The sequence below is a fragment of the Pongo pygmaeus genome, chromosome 5 (genome assembly GCF_028885625.2).
Source record: "Pongo pygmaeus isolate AG05252 chromosome 5, NHGRI_mPonPyg2-v2.0_pri, whole genome shotgun sequence".
In the NCBI taxonomy this organism is placed as follows: domain Eukaryota; kingdom Metazoa; phylum Chordata; class Mammalia; order Primates; family Hominidae; genus Pongo; species Pongo pygmaeus.
In genome coordinates this window covers 158,333,031-158,350,615 of record NC_072378.2, presented here as the reverse complement: position 1 = coordinate 158,350,615, position 17,585 = coordinate 158,333,031, and the positions used below count along the sequence as shown (strand labels likewise).

Here is a 17,585-nt window from a genome sequence, read left to right as displayed (position 1 = left end):
GGCTAATTTGTGTATCTTTTAGTAGAGATGGGGTTTCATCATGTTAGCCAGGATGGTCTTGATCTCCTGACCTCGTGATCCGCCTGCCTCGGCCTCCCAAAGTGCTGGGATTACAGGGGTGAGCCACCGCGCCTGGCCGAGATATTCAGATTTTTAAAATTTCATGTGTGTTTGTTTTTGTAAGTTGTATTTTTCAAGGAATCTATTAATTTCACTTAAGTTGTTAAATTTATTGACAAAAAGCTGTTGATAATATTTCCAGCTGGGCATGGTGGCTCATGCATGTAATCCCAGCACTTTGGGAAGCCAAGGCAGGAGGATCACCTGAGGTCAGGAGTTTGAGACCAGCCTGGCCAACATGGTGAAACCCCATCTCTACTAAAAATACAAAAATTAGCTGGGTGTGGTGGTATACACCTGTAATCTCAGCTACTCGGAAGGCTGAGGCAGGAGAATCGCTTGAACCTGGGAGGCAGAGTTGCAGTGAGCCAAGACTGCATCACTGCACGCCAGCCTGGGTGACAGAGTGAGACTCCATCTAAAAAAAAAAAAAAAAAATCCTTTTGATAACTATAAGGTCTGAAGTGATATCCCGTACTCTCATTTATGATATTGAAAAATTATTTTTTCCCTTTATTTTTACTTGATCAGTCTTGTTAGGGTTTATTAATTTGATTAACCTTTTCAAAGAATCAAATTTGTCTTTAAATATTTCTCTGTTTCCGTTTATTTTCTATTTCATTGAATTCTGACATTTCTTCTGCTTGCTTTGGGTTTATATTGCTCATTTTTTTTTAAAGATGGATACTTGGATAGTTGACTTTAAGCCTTTCTTTCTTTCTAATGTAAACATTTAAAGTTGTAATTTTTTCCTGTATTCATTTATGGTCTATACATTTTGATATATTATATTCTTATTATTGTTTGGTTTGAAGTATTTTCTAATTTATCTTGTGATTTCTTCTTTAAAAAGGAGTTATTGGCTGGGCACATGGCTCACGCCTGTAATCCCAGCACTCTGGGAGGCCGAGTCGGGTGGATCATGAGGTCAGGAGTTCAACACCAGCCTGGCCAGGATGGTGAAACCCCTGCTCTACTAAAAATATAAAAATTAGCCGGTGTGGTGGCAGGCACCTGTAATCCCATCTACTCGGGAGGCTGAGGCAGGAGAATTGCTTGAACCCAGGAGGCAGAGGTTGCAGTGAGCCAAGAGTGAACCACTGCACTCCAGCCTGGGCGACAGAGCAAGACTCTGTCTCAAAAAAAAAAAAAAAAAAGGTGGTATTTAGAAAAATGTTTAATTTTTAAATACTCAATGCTTTTTTTAGATATCTTATTGGTTTCTAATTTAATTCACTTGTGGACAGAGAACATACTTTAAAATTTTAGTCTGTCAAAATTTACTGAGATGTGTATGACATGCTCTACCGTGGTTAATGTTTTATGTGCACTTGCTAAGAATGATTATTCTACATTTGTCAGATGTGGTGTTTTAGAAATATCTATTAAGTCAAGATGGTTGACAGTGTCATTCATAGCTTCCATTTTCTTGATAATAATGCTTTTTGTTCTAGTTGTTCTATCAGTTCCTGAGAGGCAGGTGTTAAAATCTCCGTCATGATTGGGGATCTTCTTCTTCTTCCTTTATCTCTGTCATTTTTTGCTGCAGGTGGTTTGAATACTGTATATTATTATTTCTTCCTGATGTATTGGACCTTCTGGAATTATAAAATCTTTCTCTTTCTCTTTAGTAATACTCCTTATCTTGCTATTTTCTCCAAAAGTAATATAGCCACCCCAGTTTTCTTATGCTTATCATTTCCATAATAACATTTTTCATCTTTTTGCTTTATCCTTTTTGTGTGTCTATATTTAAAACACTTTTCTTGAAGACAGCATATAATTAGATCTTGCTTGTCTGATATGGTTTAAGTCTACTGGCTTCATATTTATTTCTTATTTTCTCATCTATTTTTATTTCCCCTATTTTCCCTTCCCTACCTTCTTTTTTTTGTTGTTGTTTGTTTGAGATAGAGTCTTTCTCTGTCGCCAGGCTGGAGTGCAGTGGCACAATCTCGGCTCACTGCAACATCCGCCTCCGGGGTTTAGGCAGTTCTCTGCCTCAGCCTCCTGAATAGCTGGGATTACAGGCACATGCCACCACGCCCGGTTAATTTTTGTCTTTTTAGTAGAGACGGGGTTTCACCATCTTGGCCAGGCTGGTCTTGAACTCCTGACCTCCTGATCCACCCGCCTTGGCCTCCCAAAGTGCTAGGATTACAGGCGTAAGCCACTGTGCCCAGCCCCTACCTTCTTTTACATAAAATCTTCTTAACATTTATAAAAATAACAACATTTAGTATTTTTGCCTCTTTGCATTTTTTAGTAGTTACTGTAGTGATTACAATACACAACTTTATCACAATCCACTTAGGGTAATATTGTACAGCTTGATATGCTTTATAAGAACCTTATAGCAGTAGAGTTCCATATGCTTCTGTTGGGAGGATATCCTATCCTCTCCCTCCCCTCCTAGGTTCCCTATCTGGGGCTCTGGAAATTAAATTGACAGAGACATTAACAAGAGAAATTAACAAGAGAAAAACAGTTTATCAACAGGTCAGTGTGCATACACACAGGAGAACTCAGTCATGAGTAACTCAAAGGAGTGGTTAGAACTTGGCCATATTTCTCACCTTAACAAAGAACAATACAATTTTAGAGAAATGACAAGACAAGGAAAAGAAGTTTCCGCTTTTCTGGGTGGCAAACTGTGAGAAGGTAGATATATGGGGGAAACTAACAGTAGCTAGGGTTTTTTAGTACAGTCTACATGTGGACCCATCTTGGTGCTGACTCTGTCCTCATGGCCACAAAACTCCCCTGGGAGGGGGGATTTATTGCAGTCCTATTTTTCAGAATATTCTGTTTGTAGTCAGATAATGGAAGCTCCAAGGAGGCTTCTTTCTGCATCTGTTGATTCTCATTCGCCTTTAGCTCAAAATATCTTTATGCCAAAGTGGCATATTTTGGGGTGGCATATTCTGATGCCCTACACTGCACATATGCACACACACACACACACACATACACACTTTGTGATACTGTTGTTGTATATATCACATCTACCTCAAGCCAGTAAGGCTGATGTTTTCTGCCTATAAAGGGGACGGTGGTAAGGGAAGTTCTCTCAAGAAAAATAAAAAAATAAAAGAAGCTGTAAACTCCCAAATCTCATCTTCCAAGAGTAAACTCCACTCCAGTTTCTACCTGCTTCTGCTCACTCTCTAGGTTTTTAAAATATTTTTCAAAAAATTGCCATTATTATTTCAGGCTTTAGTCTTACTAAGCTACTTAGTTATTACCAGAACTTAATCTCCACAATCATCCTTTTCCAGAGAATTTTGTAAGAACCAAGGCCTTCCTTCCATTGAAGTCAATTTGTAAACACTCACTACCTTGGGAAAATACATAAGCATAGACAGAGACCTCATCTTAAGGGCATAATGCTGGAAGCAAGCACTCTACCAGAGTACATGCCCCAACAGAGCAAATGTCCTAACAGAGCAGGTGGTCACGTCACCCAGAAGCAGATCCAGCTGGGTGACGGAGGAGGTGCAGGAGCCAGACGGCAGAGCCTGCTCTGTGTCTGCAATGGTTTCTTGAATGGGAGCTTGCAGGGATAGGTTGAACATGTGAAATTGCTGCTGTTGACTATTTTTTTTTTTGACCTTGAAAAACATGAATGGTATAAGTTCAACCAAATATTCTGCTACTGAGTGTGAGGTTCAATCCTTCTCAAACATTTTCTCATCTTCACAAAGTCCTAGAGTTAAAGACACATTCTCTATATTGTTACATATAGGCACACGGGATGGGCACTACCTGACTATTAGGGTCACAACTGTAGAAGGCAGGACTAGGTGAGCAGTCCCATTTGAAGACTTCTGCCTTAATGAGGAGCATTACATAATTTGGGTGCAGAATTGCATGTCATACATTAACACCAAGAACAAGTTTGTGCTTTCTTGAAGGTACACATTATGCTTCTTCTAAATATCATCGTCCTGAGAGGTTGCTACACAACATTGTGGACCCCTAGGTTTGCCAGATTTTGCAAAAAATTGGAAGAAAGAAGAAAGAAGGAAGGAAAGAGAGAGAGAGAAAGAAAGAAAGAAATAAAGAAAGAGAAAAGAAGGTCCAGTTAAATTTGAATTTCAGATAAATGATGAATAATTGTTTGAATAATTATGATTCATGCAATAGTAGTAAGAGAAGCAAGACATCCTTCTACTAAAATATTATTTATTGTTTATCTTAAATTCAAATTTAACAGAGAGTCCTGGAAAATTTAACTGACGACTCTATGATATCCATTCAGTGCTGCTGAAAAGGAGAGCATTCTGGTCCTGGAAGGCTACATTCTAGGGAAATGGGCCTGTAGTTGGGATGTTCAGAATTCTGTCCCTAGGAGGATGGAGGCACACCCAACCAGAGGCCAAATCACAGGCCACGCCAAGAATCACCCCTGGACGCTCAGAAGGAAAATCTTCCTTTTGTGAGCTCCTAAAAATAAATGTAGCTTTATCAGGAGCATTACATGTGAGTGTGCTCTATAATTATTTATCCACTAATTGCCACAACATCCTGTTGAGGTTAGTAAATGTTTTTACCACCCTCATTTTGCAATGAAGTAAGCAGGGACGGAACAGGAGGCTTACTCACCAGGCAGCCCAGCGAACCAGGAGAGGGTGGAGGAGAGAGCCAGGCAGGAGAGCCAGGCGGGACCTTGGGGTCCTGTCACCAGAGGTCTGCAGGCTGGCTGGCCTCAGAGCCGGCCCTTGGAATGTCATAGCCCAAATAAAACTCAGAGAAGGGGAATAAAGAAGATTGTCTGAAACTCATGAAAACTACACATTCCGAACAGCCCCATTGTTAGTAAACGAAATAGACTAGAACAAATATTTGCACAAAGGAAACTATTGAAGACAGACTTTTTTTTTCCCCAAAGGAGAGAATAGCTTACTCACCCTTTGTTTCTCCTCCGAGCAATGGAGACTTTTCTTGTCAGTGCCTGGAAAGAGAAGATGATAAGACAAGCAAACTCATTCCATTCTGTAATAATAACAACAGTGGATATTAATCAAATATCTGTTACATCAGGTACTTTACATATTGGATCGAATTTAATCTTCACGGGAAGTCTCTGCGTACTGACTGTACCCATTTTGCCAGTAGGTAAGATTAAACTCAGAGCACAAGAGACTGACAGAGACCTTAACACTTCTACCAAGTGGTGGAGGTGAGACTCCAACCCACGCCCTGCGACTCGAACACATACAGTTGTCTGCGTAGACCCTTCCCCACCACCCAGGAAAAAACCAGAACACCCAAATCTAATTACATTATTTGTCTTTTAAAATGACATTTACATTAACTTTTTGTCTTTTTCATTAATTCTAAAGCAATTGCAGGGAAGGTCCACGCTTCAAGACGGCCACCAACAGCGTCTTGCCAAGGCTCTTAGGTCCGTAGTAATACTTCCGAACACATCATCCTGGTGGCTCGCCCAATGATACCATGAGAAGGCTCAGGAAGGCATCATTATCTTCCTTCGGGAGAAGAGGAAACTGAGTCACAGAAAGACTAAGGGATTTGCCTAAGGCCATGCAGTACCAGAAATGGGACCTGAACACATCTGCTTGCTCTTTCCATTGTCCTTGTTGAAAGCTTGAGGAATTACAGCAATTGTCTCCAATGTGCAATCTGAGTAATACACATACACATTTTTTTTCTCACATATATTTTCCACCCCCTGTCCCATGACTGGCAGCTGGAAACAGGACTCTCCTGCTAATTCACTTCCAGGGCTCTCTTATTCTAGTAACTCCTAGACAGGGATTGTGACAGGGAAGCCTTCACCACGTGGTTCTGACCTACCTGTTCAGCTCATCGGCTGCCCTCCCGGCAGGAGGCTGTCATTCAGGCCAGACAGGTGATGTCGATCCTCTACAACATACTCATATTCATACTCAACATACTCATAGCACTCACATCACATTTTCACTCCCTGTTTCCACCTAGGAGCCTGTGCAGTGCAGTGGACTGGTTTTTAAGCCAGATTGCTTTTACATCAGTTGGACCTGGGTAAAAATTCTCTCCTTACCACCATCCAACTGTGTGACTTTGAAAAAGTCATGTTACATCTTCAGAATCCATTTTCTAATAGATTGCAGACAATGGGGGATTAGGGATTATGTATTCAAAGCATCCAGCACAGTGTCTAATGCAGAGTAGATGATCAAGAAATGGTTCTTATGATGATAACACGTCCTTATCCTCATTTCTATCTAACTCCTAACCATTCGTCAAGATTTACCGCTCCTTCACCTCACTCAAGGTAGTTCTCTCTTCCCTGGATTTAACATGAATTTCACTTCTGTGGCATCTAGTTCTTGCTCTCTTAGTTTTTTCATGAATGTAAGAAATATTCATTAGGAAGTGCTGTGGGTTGAATTTTGTCTTCCCAAAAGATATTTGGAAATAGGGTATTTGCAGATGTAATCAAATTAAGATGAAGTCATACTGAATTGGGGTAGGTCCTAACCCAGGAACTGGTGTCCTTATACTGAAAGGAGGCAATTTGGGCACAAATAGATTCACAGTGATGATGGAGGCAGAGATTGAAGTAACGCAGCTTGAAGACCAGGAAGACTAAGGATTGCTGGCAACCACCCGAAGCTGGGATGAGGCAAGAAGGGACCCTCCCATAGCACCCCCTGAGAGAACATGGTCATGCTGACACCTTGGTTTTGCGGTTTTGAGTTCCTAGGCTCTAGAACTGGGAAACAATAAATTTCTATTGTTTTAAGCCTCTGGTTTGCTGTTATTTGTTATGGCAGTAATAGGAAACTAATACAGAAAAATATCTGACCTAACTCCCAATTGGATAATAGGCTCATTGACAATGGTGAGGACTGGCCTCTTTACCTGTGGTCAGTGCTCAGCATAGCTCTGAATGTTGGGGAAGCCTGTGAATAAACCTGACTGCTGAGAGCAGCTGCACACGGAGCACCACTTTGCAGTTCCTACCATCCCAGAGGCTGCCCTGACAGCTAATCCCACTGCAGGTGCAGCAGCAGTGCCTCTAAAGTCCTTTAGGCTCAACCTGCTGGCAACAGCACCGGCAGGAGAAATTCGCTGGATAGTTTGCCATTCCCCATTTTAGCAGTAAAGCAATTCCTAAAATGGGGGGAGAAAGCATGATGATAAGTACTGCAACTTGACCCTTCAGAAATTGATGATTTCATCAGACAAGGGCGCCACTGTATAGTTATTCCAGTGTTAAAGACAGGCATCACCAAAACAACAGAAAACACAGTTAAAAGAGCAATATGTCTTCTGTTAATGATGGGATGTCTGTTTAAAAGAGGCCTCATTTTACATGCGTTCATTCATTCATCATTCACTTCAATACTTGTTGAGAATTTACTGACTGCTTTTGCCTCTTTTTTTTTTTTTTAGACCGAGTCTCGCTCTATCTCCCAGGCTGGAGTGCAGTGGCGCTATCTCAGCTCACTGAAAGCTCCGCCTCCCGGGTTCACATCATTGCCATTCTCCTGCCTCAGCCTCCGGAGTAGCTGGGACTACAGGCGCCCACCACCACGTCCGGCTAATTTTTTTGTATTTTTTAGTAGAGATGGGGTTTCACCGTGGTCTTGATCTCCTGACCTCGTGATCCACCCGCCTTGGCCTCCCAAAGTGCTGGGATTACAGGTGTGAGCCACTGTGGCCGGCTGCTTTTGCCTCCTTTAAAGGTCATTATGTAACAGAACTTGAAGGAAATTCACGGGCTTGGCAACTTGAATTTTCAATGGGGAGGGACACTAATATTTGTTGGGTGCTTGCACTGAGACACTTTATAGGAATTTTAATATCTGATTTCGGTTAATGCCCTTGATCATCCCATAATGTAATTGTTTTAATTTCCCTTCTGTAGATAAAGAATGGTTGCCTCAGAGAAGTGAAGGATTTGTCTCAGGCACATAGCCTGTAAATATCATACCTGAGATTCTAATCTGGCTTCACTGGATCCCAATGTCTTTGCTTTTGCAGCAACTCCACCATCCTTCATCCACCAGAGACCAGAGACCTCCCACAGCAACCAAACCCACGGGAGCCAAGCCACATCCTAAGAGGCCCGTGGGACCTGGGGCCACCCCACCCCACCAGGAACCATCACCAGGCTCTTTGCTTTCTACTTTCTTTCTGTCTCTCAGCCTCCTTCTGTCCTCATTTGCTTCTCTTGAGGTGGTGGATGTTGTTTCTTTCTGGTGCCTGCTTCTAGTAGCAACATTCTCTTTCTTCAAGATGTGATGGGAGAGTTTCTTCCCCAGTGAAAACTTAAGGACCTGTGGGCTGCACACCTGAGTGTCCACCTTCCTAGCCTGGAGTAATCACGTGAGCCAGGCCAGGCCGATCAGAATCTTCCTCCAGGATTTTTTTTCCATAATGGGAGAGAGAATGTGTCATTTCTCTGTGGCTGTTGTCCTGGGGTGATACAAGTGGGAGTTCTTGTGACCTCGGCCTCCTCTCATTCTGCCCATGGAGGAACACCAGGCTGGATGGTGGAATGAGAATTGAGAGGCCCAATGATGTCATCTGAGCCCTTAGCTCCTGTTACCCCTGTGCTTCCCAATTATTAGCAGTTAAATTCCCTTTTAATTTGCACTAGTATGGGTTGGCTTCTATTATTCAAAATCAAGTGTCCCAATTCACAAATCCAGCTACATTCCATGGGCTGGTTTTTCAACTTCCCTCTTGCCAAAACTTGAATTCCAGTTTCCATTTTCCTTCTGTTCATCCACTTAGAAGAATCTTAACTCTGGCTAAATTTACCTTCTCTGTCTGTACACCTGGGTGCTGAGTTCATCTGGGGCAGACAATGTCACTGCCAAACCATAGTCCCCAACCTCCCTCATTCCATCCTCTCTTCCATTCCCGGTAGCAGCTACTTAGAACTGTCTCCACACTCCTCAAACATGACTCTCCACCTTTCTCCTCCTTTTCAGCAAGTGATCTTGTCTCCTACTCAGTAGAGAAAATAGAAAGCATGGGAGGACAAGTCTTCCCCATCTCTCCCCACCTTGCCCTTTTATAATTATGCTGATGGCAAATTTGTGAAAACAAGGTGGCTACTGTTTGAAGCAATTGTTCTAAGAAGGAGTGCGGAATTTCTCTTAGAGAGAGTGCTCCTTACTTTCAGAAAACGTCTTGACTTTTCAAGTGTAAAAGGCAACTGGGGAAAAAATGGAGGTGACTGCCGGGGCACTGTAAAGTCAGCCAATGGTAGGACATGAGGGGTGCTGGCCATCGCAGTAGAGGTACCAAGGGAAAATAGGCCAAGCCTCCGGGCATACGACTGGCCTGGAGAAGAAAGATCTGGTTTCTTTCTCTGATAGAAAACTGGATTGGGTCCTGATTTTTAAAAACTTTCAAGGCTCCCGGCAAGAGCCAGCCTGCTGCTAAAGTGTTTTGTTTTTTTTTGTTTTGTTTTGTTTTTTTTTTGAGAGACAGAGTCTCACTCTGTCACCCAGGCTGGAGTGTAGTGGTTGATCTCGGCTCATTGTAACCTCCACCTCCCGGGTTCAAGCAATTCTCCTGCTTCAGCTTCCCAAGTGGCTGGGACTATAGGCGTGTGCCACCACGCCCAGCTAATTTTGTATTTTTAGTGGAGATTGGGTTTCATTATATGTTGGCCAGGCTGGTCTCAAACTCTTGACCTCAAGTGATCCACCCATCTCGGCCTCCCAAAGTACTGGGATTACAGGCGTGAGCCACTGCACCCGGCCCCTGCTAAAGTCTTTGCATGGCGTTTGTGTTGATCAGCAACACAGCTGGCCCTGGGAAACTGAACTGTCTTCCCCATTGTTTTTCCACAGCCATAGGAAAGAGCCACTGAGGACTTCCCTGAGACTGGGATAGCGCGAGACAGAGGTGCTGCGCCTCATCACTGCACTGTGACCAGTGGCCTTGGATTCACGGGACTAGGGGGAATTAAAAGACAGGCCTCACACCTGCTTTGGACAGACCGTGGGAAGAGGTATGATCCCTCCCTCCCTCTCCCCAGGCCATCGGGGAGGGAGGAGCACATTTCAGAAGATGAGGTCTGTCCTGGGTCTCAAGGGAGATGAGGAGCGAAGACAGCAGAGAGCACAGCAGATGTGAAGGCTTCAGAGGTGAGGGGTTGCAGCATGGACCAACGCAAGAGGAAATGTGATCCGGCACTCCTCCCAGCTTTCCCCAAGTATGCCAGAGGAAGGAGACCGCGGCAGGTGTGCAGAGACCTCTCTGTTGCAGACGGGGCCATTTGTAAGGCAGACACGTGGGTCGATGACGGCAGGGCCTTCCTCCTCCTATCTGAGGCAGATCGCCCCATCTGTGCTCTGCCCCTCAACCTCCACTTCGCCTTGGAAGCCCCCCTCATCTTCAACCTCCTTCTCTCTACGGCTTCCTCCCACCAGCGTGGAACCCACTCATGCTCACACCTGTTCCACTTACAAAGATGCTTTCTCTCCTGGGCATCCCCTCCAGCAGTAGCCTCTCACTTCTAGCCCAACTCTCACCTTCCCTCCCACATCCCTCCTCCACTCCCCCACCTCCTCCACTCCTCCACCTCCTCCACACCCCCACCTCCTCCACTCCCCCACCTCCTCCACTCCCCCACTTCCCCCACCTCCTTCACTCCCCCACCTCCTCCACTCCCCCACCTCCCCCACCTCCTCCACCCCCCCCACCTCCTCCAACCCCCCACCTCCTCCAACCCCCCACCTCCTCCACCCCCCCACCTCCTCCACCCCCGCTACCTCCTCCACTCCCCCACCTCCTCCACCCCCCCACCTCCTCCACCCCCCCACCTCCTCCACCTCCTCCACTCCCCCAGCTCCTCCACTCCCCCAGCTCCTCCACTCCCCCACCTCCTCCACCTCCCCCACCTCCTCCACTCCCCCACCTCCTCCACTCCCCCACCTCCTCCACTCCCCCACCTCCTCCACTCCCCCACCTCCTCCACTCCTCCACCTCCTCCACTCCCCTGGAAAGGCTCTTTCCCAATCCCTTCCTTGCTGCCAAGCCCAGTGCAACTTGGCTGGCCTTTCCCTTGGGTCCTCTCCCTCTGGGCTGCGTCTGCCTCTTTCTTTCTGACACTATCCCTTCGCGGTCCCCTGGGCAGGCTTCTCTACCCTTGTGCACCTTCATCTCAAGTTGGCTCTCGTCTGTTCAGTCCAGATGCTTTCTTCAGGGGATCTCAGGGTCTGTGCAGACTGCCAGTTCTCCAAACTCCAGAGAGGGTGTCCAGGAATATCAAATTTTTCACTTAGCAGCTTCTCCAATTAATCGTGCCATGAGCACCTCACCTTTAACACGTGCACAGGTGACCTCATCGCCTCCCCTGGAGCCTGCTCTCTGCTCCTGCTCAAAAACAACACCTTGGCTCCCCAGACTCTGACATCCTTCACCTTTTAATGTCCTCCCTCCTCCAATCTAACTCAGCACCTTATTCCGCCATCAAGTGCATGTACTGGAAATCTAAACGCTGCCCAGACTGTCCCATCCCAGTTGCCTCGTCCCTGATCTCGGGGATTGATCATCTTTTCCCTGGACGGCAGCCAAAGCTCCCTAACTGACATCCTTGCAATGCATTTTGCCCCTTTCAGTTTTGCTTTTCACATGTTAAGTCTTCTGACATGCAAATATCTCCTTATATTGCTGCTGCCCTTTAAACCATTCCACGGCTTCTCATCACCCTCAGGAAAACTTACGCTGAACCTCTTACTCGTGCACAAGGCCCTACTTGTTCTGGCTCCTGCCGAGGTTGCCTGGCTCACCTGCTACCTACCTCCACCCCCACTGCAGAATTCTTCCACGTGCCTCTGGACATGCGACCTCTGCACCTCGGCTGCCTCTGTGCAGTGGGCTGGGACCCGTCCACTGTGTCCACAGTGTAGCTGGGGCCTAGCACCCTGGCTGCAGTCGAGGAGGGACCCAGTCAGTATTTGAGGTGAATGAATATTCTTTCCTGATCAATTTGTGTTATTCTCCTCTTGACTTTTACTTAATTAAAAAAAAATACTATTAAGGGAAGCATGACATGAGAAAGGATTGTAGGTGTTTTCTCTTAGGAGAGAAATGTGAAACAACGGAGGCTGAATGTGTTTAGAGGATAAATATGCTCACCAGTATCTCAGCTGGAATTGCCTTAGTGACGACATCATCACTTTCCCTCAGATGTGGATGTCAAGTTTGTAACACCAAGAACCTTTGGAAAAAGCTCCCGTCGTCCGCCTTCTCGTCTCTCCCCACCATTGTCCCTGGGTGGCCTTATCTGTGTCCAGCTGCAGCTCACCCCTTATTCCTCCATGATCTCCATTTTCAGCCCAGATTATCTCCTAAGCTCCAGGCTCTAGTGGCCTCCACGTGTTTCCACCTAAAGATTTCCCATACTGAGGTCTCCTTACTTGGGTTCAATGTGCCTTAACGTAGTTTTCTTTCTTAACCTCACACTTTCTTACCCTCACACTTCTGTATTTTCCTATCTCAGTGAAGGTCCCTGGACTAGTTTCCTGGGCTGCCATAACAAACTACCACAAAGTAGGTGGCTTTAAAACAACAGAAATGTATTCTCCCCCAGTTCTGAAGGCTGGAAGTCCAAAACCAAGGCGGTGTTAAGGCCATGCTCTCCCCGAAGGCTCTGGGGAAGCATCCGTCCTCACCTCGTCTGTTTCAGGCGCTGCCAGCAGGCTGTGCTGGTCCTTAGCCTGCGGATGCATCACCCCAGTCTCTGCCTCCCTTTTCACGTGGCCTTTACCCCTGTGTTTGGGCCCCCATTTTCTTTTCTTCTAAGGATGCCAATCACTGGACCTAGGGCCCACTTAGGGCCTATTCCAGCAAGACTTCATCTTAATTCGATGATATCTGCAAAGGCCGGCCCTATTTTCAAATAAGGTCACAGGTACTGGGCATTAGGACTTGAACATATCTTTTGGGGGACACAGTCCTACCTGCTGGGAGTCCCACTGGCCTCCTTCACCCCAGAAATCCTTGGCCCTTCCCTGTCCTCTCCTTCACACTCCACATCTAGGCTGTTTATCTTATTTTTAGAATAGCTGTCCTGTTTTCTCTGTCCTCCACTTCACTGTCTTAGTTCCAGCCCTAATCAAGCTAGATGACCATGACAGCACCCCCACTCTTCCTCTTTGCCCTTTTGAGTCCCCCCAACCCATCCTTCAGCCAGCATCCTTGTTCTTAAAATTTGCCTGCCGGGCCGGGCGCAGTGCCTCATGCTGGTAATCCCAGAACTTTGGGAGGCCACAGCAGGCGGATCACTTGAGGTCAGGAGTTTGAGACCAGCCTGGCCAACATGGTGAAACCCCTCTCTACTAAAAATACAAAAATTAGCTGGGCGTGGTGGTGGGCGCCTGTAATCCCAGCTACTCCAGTGGGTGAGGCAGGAGAATGGCTTGAGCCTGGGAGGCGGAGTTTGCAGTGAGCCGAGATGATGCCACTGTACTCCAGCCTGGGTGACAGAGTGAGACTCCGTCTAAAAAAAAAAAAAAAAAAAAAAAAAAAAATTGCCTACCAGCCATCCCACTCTGGATATGTCCCTGGCAGCTCCTCCTGCGTGCATCTTGGGCGACACTGTCTCATTGACTCATTCTCCCCCATCCTTTCCACCTCAATTCCTCTTCTCTTCTGAGAATCAAAACCAGTTCCTACCATCTCTGAACATTTAACTGCCTGTTAGCAGCTATACTATTTTTAAAAATACAAGTTATTGAATAATTATGACGTATATATTATAAATGTGAAGTAGATATTACATCCATTTGTGTATGGGGAAACTGAGGTTCCCATGGGTTAAGCAACTTGCTGAAGAGGGAGCTGATGTTTGAACCTAAAACTCTATGGCTTCAAAGCTCTTCCTATTAACTGTATTACTAGGCTTCAGAAGATTTAGCCTTGTAAATATCTGGAAGAGCTTGCCAAGTTTCCTGTTCTTACAATTTTTAGTATTTTATAGACACTGTCTGCTGTAAATGAATATAAAACACCTAAAGAAATTCACGATGATGATCCATACCTCAGTTATTCTTAGTCATTTATTTTCTCATTTCATAGTGAACTAATAACTATTTGGTTCAGAGCCTACAGGCCTATCATATTTTGCATAGCAATCCTGGTGAATTTATAGACAGTTGCCTGAATAATGAGCTTATTGTGTTACATCTTAAGTTTTGGTAAAGTCTTCTTTTTTTCTCCTTGAAATAAATATAAGCATAGGTATATTCACAAATTTTCTTTTAAACCTTTACAACAATAATTTTATTTTCAGTGCAAATTTTGTTTAGCATGAGACTCAGGCATTCTATGAAATTCTTAGCCAAATGAAATAATAAATCTTTTTTTTGTGTGTGTGTGTGAGAAGGAGTCTCGCTCTGTCACCCAGGCTGGAGTGCAGTGGCGTGATCTCGGCTCACTGCAAGCTCTGCCTCCCGGGTTCATGCCATTCTCCTGCCTCAGCCTCCCAAGTAGCTGGGACTATAGGCACCCGCCACCATGCCTGGCAAATTTTTTGTATTTTTTTTTTTTTTTTTTTTTTTTTTAGTAGAGATGGGGTTTCACCGTGTTAGCCAGGGTGGTCTCAATCTCCTGACCTCGTGATCTGCCCGCCTTGGCCTCCCAAAGTGCTGGGATTACAGGCATGAGCCACCGCACCCGGCCAATAAATCATTTTTAAAAAGTATTTTCTGGCAAATAGCTTACCCATTTGGTGTTGGCTTGAACTTATGGAATTTCTTTAGTTTGACTTATTAAAGTAAATGAAACTTGGGTGAGGAAAATTCCTGTTTTACTCAGGCAGCCAACCCAAAGCTCATGTTATTGAAATGCCCTCAGTCTCCTGTCTCCATGGAGTCTTCCATGCGTGCACTGCTCTGATGGACTTTATCCACACACCATCCCTGACATACTCACAGACACCATCGGCCCTGAGCTGGGCGCTGTGAGCCTCCCTGACACTCCTGTCCTGCCTGATGGGATCCACAAACAATCTGGAGGCCTTGGATGGAGTCCATGTACCATTAGCTGTGCAAAATTCTGCATAGATCTGTGGAAAACGTTCAGCCCTGGGCAGGATCAGCTATATAATTTGCAGACCTGGTGCAAAATGAGACTGCACGGCCTCTTGTTCAAATATTACTAAGCATTTCAAGATGGTGACAACATTTACTCAAGCACTGAGCCCAACCATGCACTGGCTCAGCTCACCTGCCCGTGAAGCCAGCCACGCCCTGGGGGCTGCTGTTCTGCTTTCAGACCCCTGGTGCTCTCCTTCTTCAACCTGTTATCTGGGCCCTCATTTTCACCTGCATTTGTCACCGATCTCCAAGCGCTGCTGGGTCTGTGGCCTAGATCCCTCCCCGCAACACACCCAATGCTTCCCCTTCCACTGCCTCTCCACACAGGCCTCCACCAAAAATCCTCCACACGGGCCTCCAGACCTGGCCCTTTCTGTCCCTTCCTTCCTTCCCTGGCATCCTCAGCTCCAGCCAGGCCTTCTCTGGCCTTGGTGTGTCTGCCGTGGCTTTCTCCCACGCTGCCCTCGGGAGGGATGCTCCTGCCCCTGAGCCTCCTTACAGGCGACCCCCTCTGCCTGAATCGCCCTTCCTCTCTGTCTTCCCCTGGCTGACGCTTACTCAGCCTTCAGGTCTTGGCTTCAGCACAACGTCCCCTGTCCTCCAGGAGCTTTCCCTTCCTCCACAGACCAGGAGAAGTCCCCTGGCTGCCCATGCCCCAGCGTGCTCTTCCTGCTGGTACAGCTCAGTGTACTTCCTGTCCACGAAGATAGGGGTGCCTGCGCCTGCATCAGAGTAGAACTCTGCAAAAATTTGTTGATTGTTGGTCGGATCAATGCCAGGCTCTCCGGTGAATTCAGTGTCATACACAGAGAGAACTGCTGTCACTTAGCAATGAGGGAAATGCAGTACCTGCTGTTGCTGCTGCTATTGCTGCATGGGAGGCCCGAGGAGCATCCTTGGAGCTGGGGCTCTGCTGAAAGACAGCGTGGCTCATCTGAACAAGTACTGCTCACCAAAGTGTCCACTGCTTGTGTTGCTATTAAGTGTGTATTTATTTATTTATTTATTTATTTATTTAGAAACGGAGTCTTGCTCTGTCGCCCAGGCTGGAGTGCACTGGCACAATCTCAGCTCACTGCAACCTCCACCTCCCGGGTTTAAGTGATTCTCCTGCTCCAGTCTCCCAAGCAGCTGGGATTACAGGCTTCTGCCACCACACCAGGCTAGTTTTTGTATTTTTGGTAGAGACGTGGTTTCCCCATGTTGGTCAGGCTGGTCTCAAACTCTTGACCTCAGGTGATCCGCCCGCTTCAGCCTCCCAAAGTGCTGGGATTACAGGCTTGAGCCACCGCACCTGGCCAATTGTGATTTTAAAAAGTGACTTCTGAGATGATATGTGCATTTCAAAATTTTCTTCTCTGTTTTTCTGGTTTGCGACAATATGCGTATGGTACTTTGACAGTCATGAGAAACAACCCGTCCCCAGGAAATTTTACGTTAAAAAAAGTACCAGGCAAGAGCAATTTGCTGTTAGGGTTCATTTTAATTGCAAATGTATTTCCTCTGGCTGGAAAGGGGAAACTTGTTTCCTGACCTGCTCTACACCCCACAGAAGAAGGAGTATGAAGAGGAAGTGAAGTATGCTGTCAATGGTGCTAGTTCATCTGCTTTTAGAAACATTTATGTAAAAGTAAGAAGACAAAATAGCCATCACGCTAAACCCAGGGTGCTGCGGAGCCCCAGGGTGGTGTTGACTGCTGCTGAGGTCCTGAGCTGGGAGGAGAGTGAGGGCCTGGCCTTCAACTCCAAGGCCATGGCTGTAAGAAACAATCATTTCCAACCCCACTTAATTATCTCTCCCCAGTCACTTTTTTTCCTTCTGTTATATTTGTCTTCTGCCATGTAGGTAAAGGAAGGAAAAACAAAATTTAATAAGTCTATGGAGTAGGTTAGGCGGGGGTTAGTGTGGATAGTGAGACTGAAGGGTCAGAGGAATATGAGACAGGTCAGACTGGGGTGGCCAACTGTCCCAGTTCACCTGGGACTGAGAAGTACCTGGGCCTGAGACTCTTGTTTTAAAACTGGGATGGTCCTGCACAAACCAGGAAGAGTAGATCCCGCTACTCCCTGATGGCCTGTGAGGCAGCAGACATGGCCCAGCCGTCCCCGCCAGGAGCCCCCACTCTGAGGTCACATGCCCTGCACCTCCCCATTGCACCCCGAGGGCCTCACAGTATTACCATTTACCAGGGCAGTTCTGGGAATCAATTGTGGCCTGACATTGGGAACCCAAGCCATACTTTCATCTTCAACATGTCACTTTTTAAACAATTTTGTAGAATGAAACTCCTTTAACTTTTGTTTTAAAATGATTTGTGATTAAAGAGAAAACAGGATCCTCGTATGAACTGAGATTGTGGTACATTTGAACAGTCAAAATTGTTCCGTTTA

The 17,585-nt window shown here is 45.9% G+C and overlaps 1 long non-coding RNA gene across 1 annotated transcript in view; it reads right to left on the bottom strand.

Annotated features, from left to right (window-relative positions):
* Positions 1 to 1,570: 1,570 nt before the first annotated feature.
* The window catches only part of LOC134739763 (uncharacterized), a 76,239-nt gene continuing 60,224 nt past the window's right edge, over positions 1,571 to 17,585 (bottom strand). The window contains exon 3 of the long non-coding RNA XR_010126808.1: positions 1,571 to 5,074. This is a non-coding gene — a long non-coding RNA (uncharacterized LOC134739763). The remainder of the gene's footprint in view (positions 5,075 to 17,585) is intronic.